The 16,813-nt window shown below is 34.3% G+C and overlaps 1 long non-coding RNA gene and 1 pseudogene across 1 annotated transcript in view; one reads left to right on the top strand and one right to left on the bottom strand.

Annotated features, from left to right (window-relative positions):
• Nucleotides 1–16,813, bottom strand: part of LOC140803102 (uncharacterized) — an 87,026-nt gene that overhangs the window by 18,291 nt on the left and 51,922 nt on the right. The window lies entirely within an intron of this gene.
• On the top strand, nucleotides 9,986–12,809 carry LOC140803191 (probable U3 small nucleolar RNA-associated protein 11; annotated as a pseudogene).

Genomic DNA, 16,813 nt, shown 5'->3' with positions numbered 1-16,813 from the left:
TTACCATTCATTATAACATTATAATCCAAATATCTAAATATTCTATATTTTCTTCGAGCCTAAATAACCGAAAATTCCTACTATTTAAACTGTTCAATTCTCACTTACTACTAAATAAGTTCTCAAATTTCCTAAAATTGTAAAATTAATTCTTACTTTCCTCGAATATCATCCAATTTTTCCCTAAATCTCGAAATTCCACAATTACCCATTATTTCTCAGTATTCCCAATTTCATTTTTTTAATAGATTTCCCGCATCATAAGGTTCAATAGCCTTAAGTTTATTAAACCAAAAATTAATTCTGATAACACGTCTTACATTCCAATAAATATTTAAAATTACAACTCCTCAAAAGTTCGCATTTAATCCTTAAAATTTTGAAACTTGCAATCTGACCCTTACAGTTCTCCAAATTTACATTTTGGCCCTACAACTCTTCGAAATTTGCATCATTGTCCCCATAAAATTTTCCTTCTTTACCTCATTAAACTTTTAAATTCATGAACTCAAAATTTAAATCCCAAAATTTGGTAAATTAAAAAATAGTCCCTTAGAATTTTTTTTGTTTTGCACTTAAGTCCTCAAATTATTAGTTATTACAATTAGGTCCCTAAAATTCTCAATTCATGCAATTCCATCCTTAAATCTAACTAGGTAGAGCATGTATCCTAAATAAGTTCTACGTCTTATACTTCCAAATATCGTCGTAGTCTTCGAATCATTAATCCTTGCATGGTATCCTTAAAAATTTAATTCAACTAGCAACCACGACCCATCATTAATTTCTTACAAATTCTACAAGTCCCGAAAGCATTCATAATTTTTTTTTAAGTTTAACTTATGGTCCATAAGTAGAACATAAGTACTACTAACCCAAAAATTAATATAGTCAAATAATTTACGACCTCTCCTAATGTCAATAGCTAAATTCTTATTTATGTCCGGTGGGGGTGGAGGTGCATTTCCCTCCTTCCTCTGATGCTCACCGTCCTCCTGGTGAGGCTCATCATCTCTCACGCGCTCAAGAATACGTCTAGGAGGCATATCATTCCATACATAACCCAAACGTAACCAACATGCATAATTCCATAATTTACTTTAAATAAACACTGAAATAATTAAAGAATCTGAATGTAAAACATTTCATGGAAGCATGCTGTCAAAATAATTCATTCTTTAAATAAAATGCTGAAATGTAAAACTTACAGACCGAAGACTTGGATTCGTGAGCTTCTCGTGGTCAGTAGTAGTGTAACCCTTTACAAGAACATAGGCTCTGATACCAACTGTAAAGGCCCGAAAATTTGAGCTTGAAAATTTGCGAAAAATTAAAAATTTTCTTTTTTTAATAATTAAAATGTCTCAATCATAAGTTAAACTGATAAAAATGTTTGATATTCAAAATAGCAGCGGAAGAAATCTAATGTTTGCAAAATAATGACTTAAAAATAATTCAACAACATAAAAACTTGGTTTGAATTAAAAATAATAAATGCTAAAATGAGGTCCTTGGGTTCCACTACTGCCGACTCAAGCTAGCTCACTGGTCCCCGCCTTCGGCCCCGACCTCATCAGTACCTACAACAATCAAGTCTAGTGAGCCTAAAACTCAGCATGCATATATCATAAATAACGAGTAAATAATAAAATAAAATTTGCATGGGAGTAAAATGATCATGTCATGAGGCATAACGAAAAATATCATTTCCATAGTAATTATACTACGTGCATAACTGAACTGAAAATATCATCGTGAAAATGTTTGCTCCTTGGAGCCCTGTAATGAAATAAGTTGTAATAATTTTCTTGGTGAGATTATGGTCTACGCAAGTGGTCCCTGAACTGAACTGACCGGTAACTGGCGACCGGGCCTGTAACTGGCGACATGACTTAGTAATATACGTCTGATCAGACCACAGCCACAATACTTGATGAAACAACTGAACTGACCGGTAACTGGCGACCGGGCCTGTAACTGGCGACCGGACTTAGTAATGCTCTCATAATCGGTAACTGACGACCAGACCGGTAACTGGCGACCGGATTTAATCATGATAGTAAAGTGACCACAAGCAATATCGCATAAATCTCAAAATTTGAATATTTTTGCACGTAATATAATTAACCAATATCATTAAAATATGAACAATTTCGATCTTCTTGCATTAAAATCATGTACTTGCGATATTTAAAAATATCTATATGGCTTGATTGAAGAGTGAAAGAAGATATAAACATGCCTTGGTTTGTTTTGACAGAAAACAAACGAAATAACGACGCGGCGCGGCGGAGACAGAGTGCTCTTCACTTTCTCACTTTTTCTCTCTTAATTCCTTTAAACCAAGCATGCACCATAATTATTATAATAGCGTAAAAATAAAAAACGTGATGCATGAACATTTAAAAATATCATGATTTATGCTTAGGTGCTGCCAGGACCAAAATCTCACCTCGGTTACAAAATAACCAGTTTGCCCATGAAAACCCAAAAATTATAGTTTCACCCATAAACATAAAATTCCACGTTTTTGACATTTTCTTAATTCCATTGATTCTAACATGTCCCAAATAATTATTTAAGACTACAAGAATTTTTCCATATTTTTATTTGGCCTAAATCGATGACTTTTAAATTAATCTTTAACTATAACATATTAATGCGTTTTAATCCCGAATTAAACCAAACCTTAGCATAAAATTCCCAAATTAAAAACTTAGACTTCTAATAATTATTTGAGCTTAAATATAATTTTCCATAATTTTATTAAGCATAAATCTAGGCATTTCAATTAATTCCTTAATTAACATTTCGTGCGGTAATTAAATCCCGAATAAATCCAAAATTCATCATTCTGATCCGAAACTGACCTAACTCCTAAAAAAATTCTCAAAGTTTTGGCTTGAACTCTAGTTAGCACCCATGCCATTTTTGCGTCCCTATCCCAAAAAAAAGTGAACCAGCTCCTAGCCCACCTCTTATAGACCACCATAGGACCCTACTGGACTGGACCAACCCAAGGAACCAGCCCCATGCATGCTGGAGATCGCGAAACCCAGCTATACACCAAAACCCGCCCAATCGAGCCAAGTAGATAACCCGAGAACCATAGGTCTCCCCGCTAGTTCCAGCTGCGTTCAAGCTATTCCAGACCATGGTTCAGATCCACCCAGGTCCGGACCAAGTCAGGGAACAGCCCTTGCACAGCCGAAGGACCTCGAACCCATCGCTTAACCACATCGCTCCTCCAAAAGCACACCAACCCCGATCGGCCCTCAAGAAATCACACCTAGATCGATGAAGCTTCGACTCCAGCTACTAATCCCCATCCTTCTCGACAACAACAGCTCCACACTGTCTCCATACAGCAGCCCCCTTTCACGAAATTTCAGAGAATCATGAGCACAACCGAGTAAATGAAATGAGCACATAAAAATCGTAAATCTTCAATCCTCATGGCTAGATTGAAACTTTTAACGCAAGAACACATTCATTAGTATATAAAACATGTATGATGCATAAAAAATGATACATAAGCGTGCCTTGATGAAAAAAAATCTTGGAAAATCGATCGAGGGACAACGGCCGAAGGGAGGTGTTCCTTGCTTGAGGGAGAAATGGTTCACCGAAAGATTTGTTGCAGCAATTCACGTGAAGGTTGCTGATTGGAGGGGTTGTCGGATGTGGGAAATCATTAGGTTTAGGTTAAGATGATAATTAGCCAATATTTAAATAGTTAACCACCAATTAATGGGCCTAATTTTGATAATTAAAAGTTTAAAAAGGATTTTAAGCCCAACAAGCTTAAAAGTAGACCCATTAATTCCTAACGCACTCCAAAAAAATATTTCGCGTTGGAAAGATTTTGAAAATATTAGCCGAAACCTCAAAATTTCCCCTGATTCGATAAAATTTGCGTACCGTTAAAAACAAAGTATTGCGAGTAAAAATACCCAAATAAAATCTCATTTTTGCGAAATACCCTTAAAAATACATTAACTTAATTTATAAAAATAAATCGTATAATAAAATAATTTTCCTGAAAATTCTCCGGTCTCCGATCCTCGTTTGAACGTGAAATGCATCTAGAAATCCTAATGCATGAATTTCATGAATTAAATCCTATCATGCATGAATTATATATAAAATGCATAAAAAGAATTAAACACATAATTAATAAAATAAACATGCATTTACTGCTTTAAAACAATTTAATAAAATACCAAATAAATTTAATAACTTGCATGCTTGTCAACTTTTCAAAATATATTTACTAACATGCTAAATCACCACTTCTTAAATAAGTCTTTATTAACTTATCTCAATACTCCATCTCCAGTCCGGCCTCACTTATTTTAACTGAAAATATAACGATTAAACTACTGCGTAAAATAAATAAATTTAAAGAAAAGAATTTAAATACTCATACAATAAAATTAATTTTAATTTTAAATACTAGAATTATGCATGGCTTAAGTACGTGGTCTAATTTACGGGTTCTACATCCTGGGAGTATTATTTCACCCGGTTGTCAGTTATCGGTCCGGTCGCCAGTTACCGGTCAGTTCCCGGTCGTCTGTTACCGGTCCGGTCGCAAGTTACCGATCAGTTCAGTTCAGGGACCACTTGCGTAGACCATAATCTCAACAGAAAATTATAACATGTTATTTCAGTACAGGGCTCCGAGGAGCAAACATTTTCACTATGATTTTCAGTTCAGTTATGCACGTATTATAATTGCTCATGATAAATTATTTTCTTGATTATGCCTCATAACATGATAATTTTACCCCCATGCAAATTTTAGTATATTATTTACTCGTTATTTACGATATATGCATGCTGAGTCTTTAGGCTCACTAGACTAGATTGTTGTAGGTACTGACGAGGTCGAGGCCGAGGGCGGGGACCAGTGAGCTAGCTTGGGTCGGCAGAAGTGGAACCCGAGGACCTCATTTCAGCATTTATTATTTTTAATTCAAACCAAGTTTTTATGTTGCCGAATTATTTTTAAGTCATTATTTTGCAAACATTAGATTTCTTCCGCTGCTATTTTGAATATCAAATATTTTTATCAGTTTAACTTACGATTGAGACATTTTAATTATTTAAAAAGAAAAATTTTAGTTTTCCGCAAATTTTCAAGCACAAATTTTCGGGCCTTTACAGAGTGATCAAGCCCTTTTTCTGCTGATTCTTGATAGTTTTCATACCCATTTTTTAGAGTAGTCAATTTCATGTTATAATAGTTATGTCACCACCAAAGTTTATTCTTTTCTCATTATTATATATGGTCGCTTCTGATAGCTCAATTAATTTATTTCTTCAAAGTCATTTTATTCCCTTCTGCTTTAGAAAGAAAGTCTAATATGTAATCTAGGCAATTAAGATAAAACTATCCGAAGGCCCATTTCAAAAGTTCAATGACCAAGGGGCAATGAGACTGTCTTCTATGGAACTTCTTTTTGAATCACTTGAATTCCATGTTTACACTTGTGTGTCTGCAAATGACAGTTTTTTTTTCATCCAAGACAGTGATTTGGTGGTAGTGTACTGGTCACACAAAGTATTAATGCATAAAATGGTGCAGGGCAAATATTGCTCAGTAGTATAGCATTTGAGATTAGTAGATATTTTGTGTTTCATGAAGTATGTTGGCTGGCTGTTGATTCTCTTTCTAGGGAGGAGGCAAGAGAAGTATGCCAAAAAGTTTCAGAACAAGGGAACCCATCAGCTTTTAAAGACTTGCCTAAAGTTATTTTGAGGTACTGAAAGCTATTTTTTTTAGTCAATGGCCTCCTACGAAATTGGATTGCCAGGTTGATAAGCTGTTTCTACTTGCCTCCCGACAATTAAGATCCCTACCTAGTACCGAATGATATCATTACCGTCAATCCATAAGCTATATTGCAAAAACGAAGTGGACTACAAATTTTCCTTGACAATCAGAAATAATTTGTTTTAGTCTGCCTGTCCTCACAGTTCTTTCATTTGTCTCTTCGCCACCCATACTTTACCCCCTTTAAGTTATCAATACCTCACTTGTTGATTGAATATGGTGATATTTGGCGCCTTGTCATAATATCTTATTTTTCTTATTTAATTTAGTTTTCAATTTCTACTTCTTTGGTATTCCCTGCTATTGTTCGAGTTTTCTTTTCAAAAACTTTTTTGGATTTGTTGGTCACAAATATATACCAATTGGGAATATCAATCGCATGCTATGTGAGTTAATTATAATTCCATTTATGCGTGCATGATAAATATTTATGGTCGTGTGTCCTTTTTGTCTTGTCTGGACTTTCTACTGGGCTTCTATTTCTTCCCAGAGATCAATACTATCTCGTCATTGTGAGTGCTGTATCTTTGTATAAATTTTATGGGAATTAGGGGATGATACTTTTCTCCCTCATTTATCCTTGCCACTTGACGAACTTTGGTTCAAGAAATCGAATTGATGCACAAGTGCTAGGGCATTTAAACCCAACTTACGTTTCTTGTATCATGAACTACTATCTATCATATTCCTTAAAGGGTCTTGCTTGTTGGCAATCGTTGCTGCATTTTCCTAAAATTTAATCCTTTTTCTATTCCATAAAAATATAATAGAAAAAAGTGGGAAAATAGAGTGTTGTTTTGAATATTTTATATATACATATATATATATATATATTTAGAAAACTAACATTTAAAAATATGTTCTATATAGATATATGTGTAATAAAAGAGTTACTTTGGAGAGAGTTCAAACAAGTTTTATGGTTTATGCATAAGTTTTTAGGTTTGCTACCTTTTGCTATGACAAGCGAGCAAACTTGGGCCGCCACACATCGATTTGGTATTTAAAGAATTCGGTGGTGAACCCAAGTTGGTGATTTATTGTTAAATTTGATCGTGAATTATTTAGTTCTGGCCATATTGATAAGTTGTTTTTGATACTGGGTGAGAAAATTGAAGATAATGCATTTCTAGATTTGATAAAAAGGTTGTTTGAATGTGAGATAGTCAACATTGAATTGGGTGGGGTTTGTTTAAGCAGGGGTCTGCCTCAAGAATCTTGTAACGCCGCAGATTCGACGACTGTCCGTATCAAGACGAGTCTTTCCAGCGTGCTTATGTCCTCACTTACACGCACTCTGGGAAACTTCCTAGGAGGTCACTCATCCCAAAATTGCCCCAAGTCAAGCACGCTCAACTTTGGAGTTCTTATGTGATGAGCTACCGAAAAGAAGATGCACCTTCGTGATATGAGTAGTACCAATCAAATCTTTTAAGCCCTCTTCAACTGTTCAGTCCATTACATTGCACAGTCTCGGAATCCCTCTCATTCCCGTGTGGGTCGGTTCATTCATGTTCCCTCCACCTAGAAGCCTGACAGGAGCCGCTCATTGTCCGTGCAACTGATGGCACCGGCGTTCACCCCCCGCCCTCTTCGGCCCCGGGCTTCACATGCCCACCAGCTTCCGCTTGGTTCGTCCCCGAACCACACCGTACTAAGAGAGGTCGGCTCTGATACCACTTGTAACGCCCCAGATTCGACGACTGTACTCACTATATCAAGACGAGTCTTTCCAGCGTGCTTATGTCCTCACTCACACGCACCCTGGGAAACTTCTCAGGAGGTCACTCATCCCAAAATTGCCCCAAGTCAAGCACGCTTAACTTTGGAGTTCTTATGTGATGAGCTACCGAAAAGAAGATGCACCTTCGTGATATGAGTAGTACCAATCAAATCTTTTAATCCCTCTTCAACTGTTCAGTCCATTACATTGCACAGTCTCGGAATCCCTCTCATTCCCGTGTGGGTCGGTTCATTCATGTTCCCTCCACCTAGAAGCCTGCCAGGAGCCGCTCATTGTCTATGCAACTGATGGCACCGGCGTTCACCCCCCGCTCTCTTCGGCCCCGGGCTTCACAAATCTGACTTGAGATCGATGTTGATCAATGTTTACTTTAACGGGTTTGATAAGGAAGTTCAAGAATTACTATTAAACACGAATAAAGAGATTCCTAAGTTCGTGGAAAATGATCTTATATCGGCTGAAAGAGATTCAGACCATGTGTTTTTTATAAGCCATTGAAGATTTATAATGTCCGATTATTGGATGAGATATTGATTGTTACTTCAGGAACAAAGATTGATGGCTTTAATATTGAAGAATAGAGTAGTGAAGTTATTAGAACGTGATTTGGATTTGAGAGTGGGTAAACTTACAACTGTCATTCATAGCGCGGTTCACTACAAAAAAACGGAAGGCGTAGCGACGGTTTTTCCTATTCCGTCGCTATATAGCGAAGGTTTTTATTAAAACCGTCGTCTATTAAATTTAGCGACAATTTACTAACACCCGTCGCTATAATAGCGACGGGTTTATTTAAACCGTCGCTATATTAGCGACGATTTTTCATCAACCGTCGCTAATATTGTGACAATTCCACAAAGCGTCGCCCATGTGTGACGGTCTTGTATTCTACCGTCGCTATGTTAGCGACCGTTTTCAATCAACCGTCGCTTAATTTTAAAGACGACGGGTTTTATCAAAACAGTCGCTATAGAGCGACGGTTTAAATAAACCGTCGCTTAATTTGATAAGCAACGGTTTTCATAAAACCGTCGCTATATAGCGACGGTTCAAGCTAAATATAACGACGGATTTTACGAACCCGTCGCTAAATATAGCGACGGGTTTTTAAAACCGTCGCTAATATTAGCGACGGTTTTGTATAAACCGTCGGTTAATATTAACGACGGTTTCTTAAAACCGTCGCAAATATAGCGACGGTCTTCTTCCAAATAACCGTCGCTATAAGCGACGGGAGTCGAAAAACCGTCGCTTCTAGAATGCGACGTAGCCGGTGACGGATCGCGAAACCGTCGTTAAAACCGTCGCCCTACCCTTTTCATTATCTAAATAATAATTCCAAACTATAACAAAAGAATCTTTAATATTTTCAATATCAATCTTCATAGTTTAATCTAAAAATTAATGAAACTCTAATCAAATAATTGCATGCACAATGATATTAGTATTATTAAACATTAAGAGACCTGAAGTAATTTAATTTAATGTCATTATCTAATTTTTATGTAACAAAAATCAGCTCAAACAAATGATAAAATATTTTATTTTGTTTAATAAATAATATCGCCAAAGCCTATTTTTATAAAATTTGTGGTTCGTCTATAATTATCATATGCTAATAAATATTTCTTTATGTTTATAAACCAAATTAATCTTTTAAAATATGATATCATCTCTAACAATTTCATAAATTTGAAATAATAAAATACTATCATATTTAAGTAAATATTCTAGTTAATTATAAAAAAATCATATAAAAATTATTTCTAAATTTTTTAATATAATATCAAGATTTTGTTTTTTTATTTCTGTGATATCATAATTTTGTGTGTTGTGTGTGTATTTGTATACTCAATCAGGCGTAGGTCTCTTGTGAGACGGTTTTACGAATCTTTATCTATGAAACGGGTCAACCCTACCGATATTAACAATAAAAAATAATACTCTTAGCATAAAAAGTAATATTTTTCATGGAAGATTCAAATAAGAGATCCATCTCACAAAATACGATTCGTGATATCGTCTCACATAAGTTTTTGCAGTCAATCCGGAAGCCAATTTGCATGATTGAATTTTAGTTAATTTAGAATAATTTTTTTGCCACAATATAAAATACTTTTCATCAAATCAAGATTCTCTGCATTGGTGTCTCCTTTAAACCCTAAGCCTTCACCGCTTTCCACAGGCGACTCTTCTGTGCTTAATAATTATTTTGAATTTGGTGTAAATACGAAAAAAATATGTTGTTTTTTTTCTGTACCGATAATCTTCGCTTTTTCACGGTTAAATTATTTCAACTCAAGATTTTTGTTAGCCCTTTATGTTTTCTGTAGTGGTTTTTGCCTTTCTGAAGTGCGTAAATTGATTTTAAAGTTCTTTGAATTTTTTTTGCTAGCATAAAGATGTCGTCTTTAAGGAATGATATTCCAAGAAAAGCTCACAAGGAGCACGCTCAGCCGCAAGTGTGATTATTTTTTGGGGCCATTAATTTCTTTATTGCCCGTTTTGAAATATTTTGACGTATATTTCCGGTTCACTCAATTGATGATTTGTTGTGTTTACCAGGCATTTGAGAAGGAAATTTGGGCTGCTCGAAAAACATAAAGATTATATCATTCGTGCACGAGCCTATCACCAGAAGGAGCAGGCTTTACTGGTAATTTCTACTACCCTTCGTCTTGTTGGTTTTGGTAGCATTTTATGAACGAAATTTGGCGAGTTCTTATTTTATGTAAATCCCTTCTGCGTGTTTATAACAGAAACTTAAGGAAAAAGCACCATTGAGGAACCCAGATGAATTTTACCTCAAGATGATTAAAACAAAAACTGTTGGCGGAGTCCATAAACCTGAGTAAGCTTGAAAAATTTATTTTTATGAGGTTATCTGTTCTCTTTTGAGGATATTTATTTGAGTGTAATTTGAATATTAGCTGTTTATTGTGGATTTTGTAAAGGAGCCAGGCTAATAAGTACACTAACGAAGAGCTGATGTTGATGAAGATCCAAGACATTGGATATATTTTTCAGAAGCTTCAAACTGAAAAAAGGTTTTATTTTAGAGTTTCTGGTTTTTTGGTTCTCGGATTCTCGAGATAGCTGTAATGCAGGTTCTTTATTCTGAAATTTAACTTTTTGGATGCAGAAAATTGAAAGACTTAATGGTATGCTGCATTCTCTTGACAATCAGTCATCATCCAAACATGTTTATTATGTTGACAACAGGTGAGTGATCAAGCCCTTTTTCCACTGATTCTTTATAGTTTTCATACCCATTTTTTAGAGTAGTCAATTTCATGTTATAACAGTTATGTCACCACCAAAGTTTATTCTTTTCTCATTATTTGATATGGTCGCTTCTGATAGCTCAATTAATTTATTTCTTCAAAGTCATTTTATTCCCTTCTGCTTTAGAAAGAAAGTCTAATATGTAATCTAGGCAATTAAGATAAAACTATCCGAAGGCCAATTTCAAAAGTTCAATGACCAAGGGGCAATGAGACTGTCTTCTCAGGAACTTCTGTTTGAATCACTTGAATTCCATGTTTACACTTGTGTGTCTGCAAATGACAGATTTTTTTTTTCATCCAAGACAGTGATTTGGTGGTAATGTACTGGTCACACAAAGTATTAATGCATAAAATGGTGCAGGGCAAATATTGCTCAGTAGTATAGCATTTTGAGCTTAGTAGATATTTTTGTGTTTCAAGAAGTATGTTGGCTGGCTGTTGATTCTCTTTCTAGGTAGGAGGCAAGAGAAGTACGCCAAAAAGTTTCAGAACAAGGGAACCCATCAGCTTTTAAAGACTTGCCTAAAGTTATTTTGAGGTACCGAAAGCTATTTTTTTTAGTCAATTGCCTCCTACGAAATTGGATTGCCAAGTTGATAACCTGTTTCTACTTGCCTCCCCACAATTAAGATCCCTATCGAGTACCGAATGATATCATTACCGTCAATCCATAAGCTATATTGCAAAAACGAAGTGGACTACAAATTTTCCTTGACAATCAGAAATAATTTGCTTTAGTCTGCATGTCCTCACAGCTCTTTCATTTATGTATTCACCACCCATACTTTATCCCCTTTAAGTTATCAATACCTCACTTGTTGATTGAATATGGTGATTTTTGGCGCCCTGTCATAATATCTTATTTTTCTTATTGAATTTAGTTTTCAATTTCTACTTCTTTGGTATTCCCTGCTATTGTTCGAGTTTTATCTTCAAATTTTTTTTTGAATTTCTTGGTCACAAATATATTCTAATTGGGAATATCAATCGCATGCTATGTGAGTTAATTATAATTCCATTTATGCGTGCATGATAAATACTTAAGGTCGTGTGTCTTTTTTGTCTTGTCTGGACTTTCTACTGGGCTTCTATTTCTTCCCAGAGATCAATACTATCCCGTCATTGTGAGTGATGAATCTTTGTATAAATTTTATGGGAATTAGGGTATGATACTTTTCTCCATCATTTATCCTTGCCACTTGACGAACTTTGGTTGAACAAATAGAATTGATGCACAAGTGCTAGAGCATTTAAACCCAACTGACGTTTCTTGTATCATGAACCACTATCTATCATATTCCCTAAAGGGTCTTGCTTGTTGGCAATCGTTGCTGCATTTTCCTAAAATTCGATCCTTTTCTATGTTGTATCTTTCTACTTTGATTTTGGGTATTTAGTTTTATTCCAAATGACTTTTCTGTTTCTTGTAGAACATAACTTTATCGAATCAAATGGTTGGTTATCTGTCAGTCGTGCACAAATCCTTTTCCTTTTGATGAGTTTTGTTTCGGTTGATTTCCAAATTTCTTTTCAGTCTATCCTTGGATTTAGGCCTTCATATTACTTTTGTTTCTCTTCTACATCGAGGAAGTTAGACTAGAATTTGTGGTTGAGGAGTTTAGTTTAATCGTGTATAGAAACACGGTCAACATGCAGGAAGACAGATTCTTCATATCGAGAGCTAGAGGCTAGAAAAAAACGGTTAAAAGATCTAGAGAAAATAAACACGGATATGTCTATGCAGAAAGAGTTACAGGTATCAATATTTTAGAGAGTACGTTATACGCTTCATTTTTTTTTCCTTGTTTCGCTGTAGGGTAATCATTTTAATGCATCATTGGTGCAGAAAAGGGGTAAGAAACGCAAACTGCGTGAAGATGAAATGGTTAGTCCCACTTCAAGACCCGTGTATAAATGGCGACAAGAAAGGAAACGTTGAATAGAATACTTATATAACGAAGATTTCTTGAATGAGAACCTGAGGAGGGGACGTGCAACAATATCCTGTAGTGATCTGGGAAGCACAATTTTCGTAACTGTGTGGAAACTGCGTGATTTTTTAATCGAAACAACCGTAAACGTTGAAACATAATTTTTCTGTGACTGATGTTGGAAACAAAAGTATACTTCAATGTTTTCATAACCGGATCACCTTCATAACCGGACCGGTGATCGAATCGAAAAACACATGTTGAATTTATGGTGTGACCGAAAATTGTTATATTATATAAAATAATAATATAATATTATAAATAATGAAAAAGATATAGTTACCGATATAGTGATATTTCATGCTTTTAAGTTCCCAAAAATACTCTGCCATTAGAGCAGTCAGATCCATCAAATTTCACTGCGAAGAACTACAATAATGTGTGTAAAGTTTATAGCTTATATTTTCATTGTCGAAATTCTTTTCCATAAAAATATAATAGAAAAAAGTGGGAAAATAAAGTGTTGTTTTGCATGTTATATATATATATATATATATATATATATATATATATATATATATATATATATATATATTTAGAAAACTAACATTTAAAAATATGTTCTATTTAGATATATGTGTAATAAAAGAGTTACTTTGGAGAGAGTTCAAACAAGTTTTATGGTTTATGCATAAGTTTTTAGGTTTGCTACCTTTTGCTATGACAAGAGAGCAAACTTGGGCCGCCACACATCGATTTGGTATTTAAAGAATTTGGTGGTGAACCCAAGTTGGTGATTTATTGTTAAATTTGATCGTGAATTATTTAGTTCTGGCCATATTGATAAGTTGTTTTTGATACTGGATGAGAAAATTGAAAATAAGACATTTCTAGATTTGATAAAAAGGTTGTTTGAATGTAAGATAGTCAACATTGAATTGGGTGGGGTTTGTTTAGGCAGGGGTTTGCCTCAAGAATCTGCCTTGATTTCGATGTTGATCAATGTTTACTTTAATGGGTTTGATAAGGAAGTTCAAGAATTACTATTAAACACGAATAAAGAGATTCCTAAGTTCGTGGAAAATGATCTTGTATCGGCTGAAAGAGATTCAGACCATGTTTTTTTATAAGACATTGAAGATTTATGCTGTCCGATTATTGGATGAGATATTGATTGTTACTTCAGGAACAAAGATTGATGGCTTTAGAATTGAAGAATAAAGTAGTGAAATTATTAGAACGTGATTTGGATTTGAGAGTGGATAAACTTACAACTGTCATTCATAGCGTTGTTCACTACAAAAAAACAGAAGGCGTAGCGACCGTCGCTATTATAGCGACGATTTTTCTTAAATCGTCGTTATATAGCGACAATTTACTAACACCCGTCGCTATAATAGCGACGTGTTTATTAAAACCGTCGCTATATTAACGACGGTTTTTCATCAACCGTCGCTAATATTGCGACAATTCCACAAACCGTCGCCCATGTGCGACGGTCTTGTATTCTACCGTCGCTATGTTAGCGACCGTTTTCAATCAACCGTCGCTTAATTTTAAAGACGACGGGTTTTATCAAAACAGTCGCTATAGAGCGACAGTTTAAATAAACCGTCGCTTAATTTGATAAGCAACGTTTTCATAAAACCGTCGCTATATTTAATTAAGCAATGATGATACTTAAGAATGCGACATTTGTTCAATGAGGAAAATACCGAGTCTTAGGCCTCGACTATATTGTAACTGGAAAGAGAATAGTTTAAGCATGTATTTGAAACTAGAAGGGTTTTATTATTAAGGTAGAAGATCGAGATTGTATATTTTGGGTTTTATGGATTATCACTACTCGAATTTAAGATTTGCAATAATTTAATATTTGGGGTGTACTTGTAAATAATTAAGTTATGTACGTTTGGTGTCGTAAGATAAAGATTCGATTCAAGGATCTTAGGCTAATATTATTATGTGGTTGAGGTAAGGTTTAACATTTAAGTGTATTACCAATGATAGAAGTCGATCAGTAAAGTTTGGTACTAAGACTTTTTAAGTTGATCAGCATAAAGGATGATGTAATAGGTTGATAAACAATATGGGTATAGTATAAGAAAAATAAGGTGCAATAGGTTTGGACATCCATTTCTAATATGAGGAATTGCAAGAAAAGTCAAAATTCGAGGACTTAGTAAAATATAACTAAGTTATCGTAAGTTGTTTTAAGTTGCGATTCACAAACGAAGATTTCAATAGGCAAAATAATTATGATTGAGGGGACATAAGGACGGTTTAACATTTATTTTATCAGAGTATTGCAGCGAAAGCGTGGATTATTGGGATACTAGAATTAAGAATCTAAAATTTATTATTATAAAGGATAAGTTAATTTCGGGGACGAAATTCAATTTAAGGGGGGTAGAGTTGTAGAACCCGAAAATCAGATTACGTATAAGCCATGCATAATTTCTATTATTTAAATTAAAAATGAATTTTTAAGAAAATATGAAGTGTTTTATTTATTTTAAAAGAAGATGTTTAGTTTTATCTTTTCAGGGTAAATACACGAGGTCGGACCAGAGTTTGGAGATTAGAAATAAGATTAATATATAATAAGAAAAATATTCCTAAATTTAATTTAAGCTAAGGAATAATTTATTTTAATTAAAAAGAATGTTTTAGGATTTAATAAATTAACTAGAGCTAAGTTATGAAATAAATTCTTTTAGGTTAATATTTAATTAAAGATTAAATTAAAATATGTAAATAAATGGGGATGAATTAATCTAGGTATAATATATATTCAAGAAATTAAACATAGTATTTAAATACTTAATGTTGAATACATGCAAAGTCATGCAAGAGTTTAATCTAAATTAATGTGTTAATTCACTAATATGTATAATGAGTATTTAAAATATTAAGAATTTAAAATACAAGGTTTAAATAATAATAATATACCATGCAAATGAGTAATAAATTTGGTTAAGACAATTCAAAAGAGTAGTAAATTCATTCTAGTCATCTAATTGGCCTTTAAAATGAATACCATTACTCACCTTTAATTCAATAAGTTATTGGTAAATTCAATACTATAATCCACATCATTTTTCCTCAAACCATTACCTAAGCAAATTATCGTGAACATGCAGTAGAGATAATAAGAAACAAACGGCAGCTAGGGAATGGAAGCAATTCAAAATCCATTCAAATTTTTGACTTGTAACCTTCAACTAAATGCACTTCAAGACTCCTTTATCACCCCTTGAACCTTCATCTTCATTACCTACATTTCCTACACACCCATACCTTCGAAATTATCAGAAACACATCAGAAAGAATGAGAGAAAATCGGCTATTATGGAACCTTAAAATGATTATGGAACCTTAAAACACCTCCAATAACACTCATCTTCATTGGCTAGAAAACCTATACTCTTACCTTTGAAAAATAGCAGAAAACCAGCAGATAATAATAGTGAAAACAACAGCAAAACAGTAGGATAACAAGAGGAGAAATCCAACTCAATTCCGTCGCTCGTACTCTTCGTATTGATTTGTTTTTGTCAAAACAAATTCCAGGCATGTATATATTATTCTTTTGCTCTGCAATCAAGTTATATTAGCTATTTTAAATCAGTATATGTTAATAAATCAAGTGACAAAACGCATTTTGACAGCAAAACTCTTAAAAAAATTCTGTACAGCTTATCGGCCAATGATTTGTGCTTCACGGTTCAGTGTATTGTGTTGTTGACAGGGGGTAGCTCGAATCCAGGCATACATGGCTGCTTCTAGGAATGTTTTAGAGTGTGTTAGGGTGTTATTGGTCCATTGGATTACATCCATACACGCACAAACAAAGATATGACAGCAACATTTTTATGAGCACAGAATTTTGGGTTCAGAGTTTCTGTCATTGGATTGTTCAAAGGGGTGTTCGAATCTTGGCTGTCCTAGGGACTGTAGCCATGGTTAGAGCCTTTCCTTATCATGTCTAGAATCTGTCCAAATCAGTTTT

Source organism: Primulina eburnea, chromosome 10 (genome assembly GCF_022965805.1).
Source record: "Primulina eburnea isolate SZY01 chromosome 10, ASM2296580v1, whole genome shotgun sequence".
Classification (NCBI taxonomy): Eukaryota; Viridiplantae; Streptophyta; class Magnoliopsida; order Lamiales; family Gesneriaceae; genus Primulina; species Primulina eburnea.
Note: the sequence above shows the minus strand (reverse complement) of the source record. Positions and strands in the feature narration are given on the sequence as shown.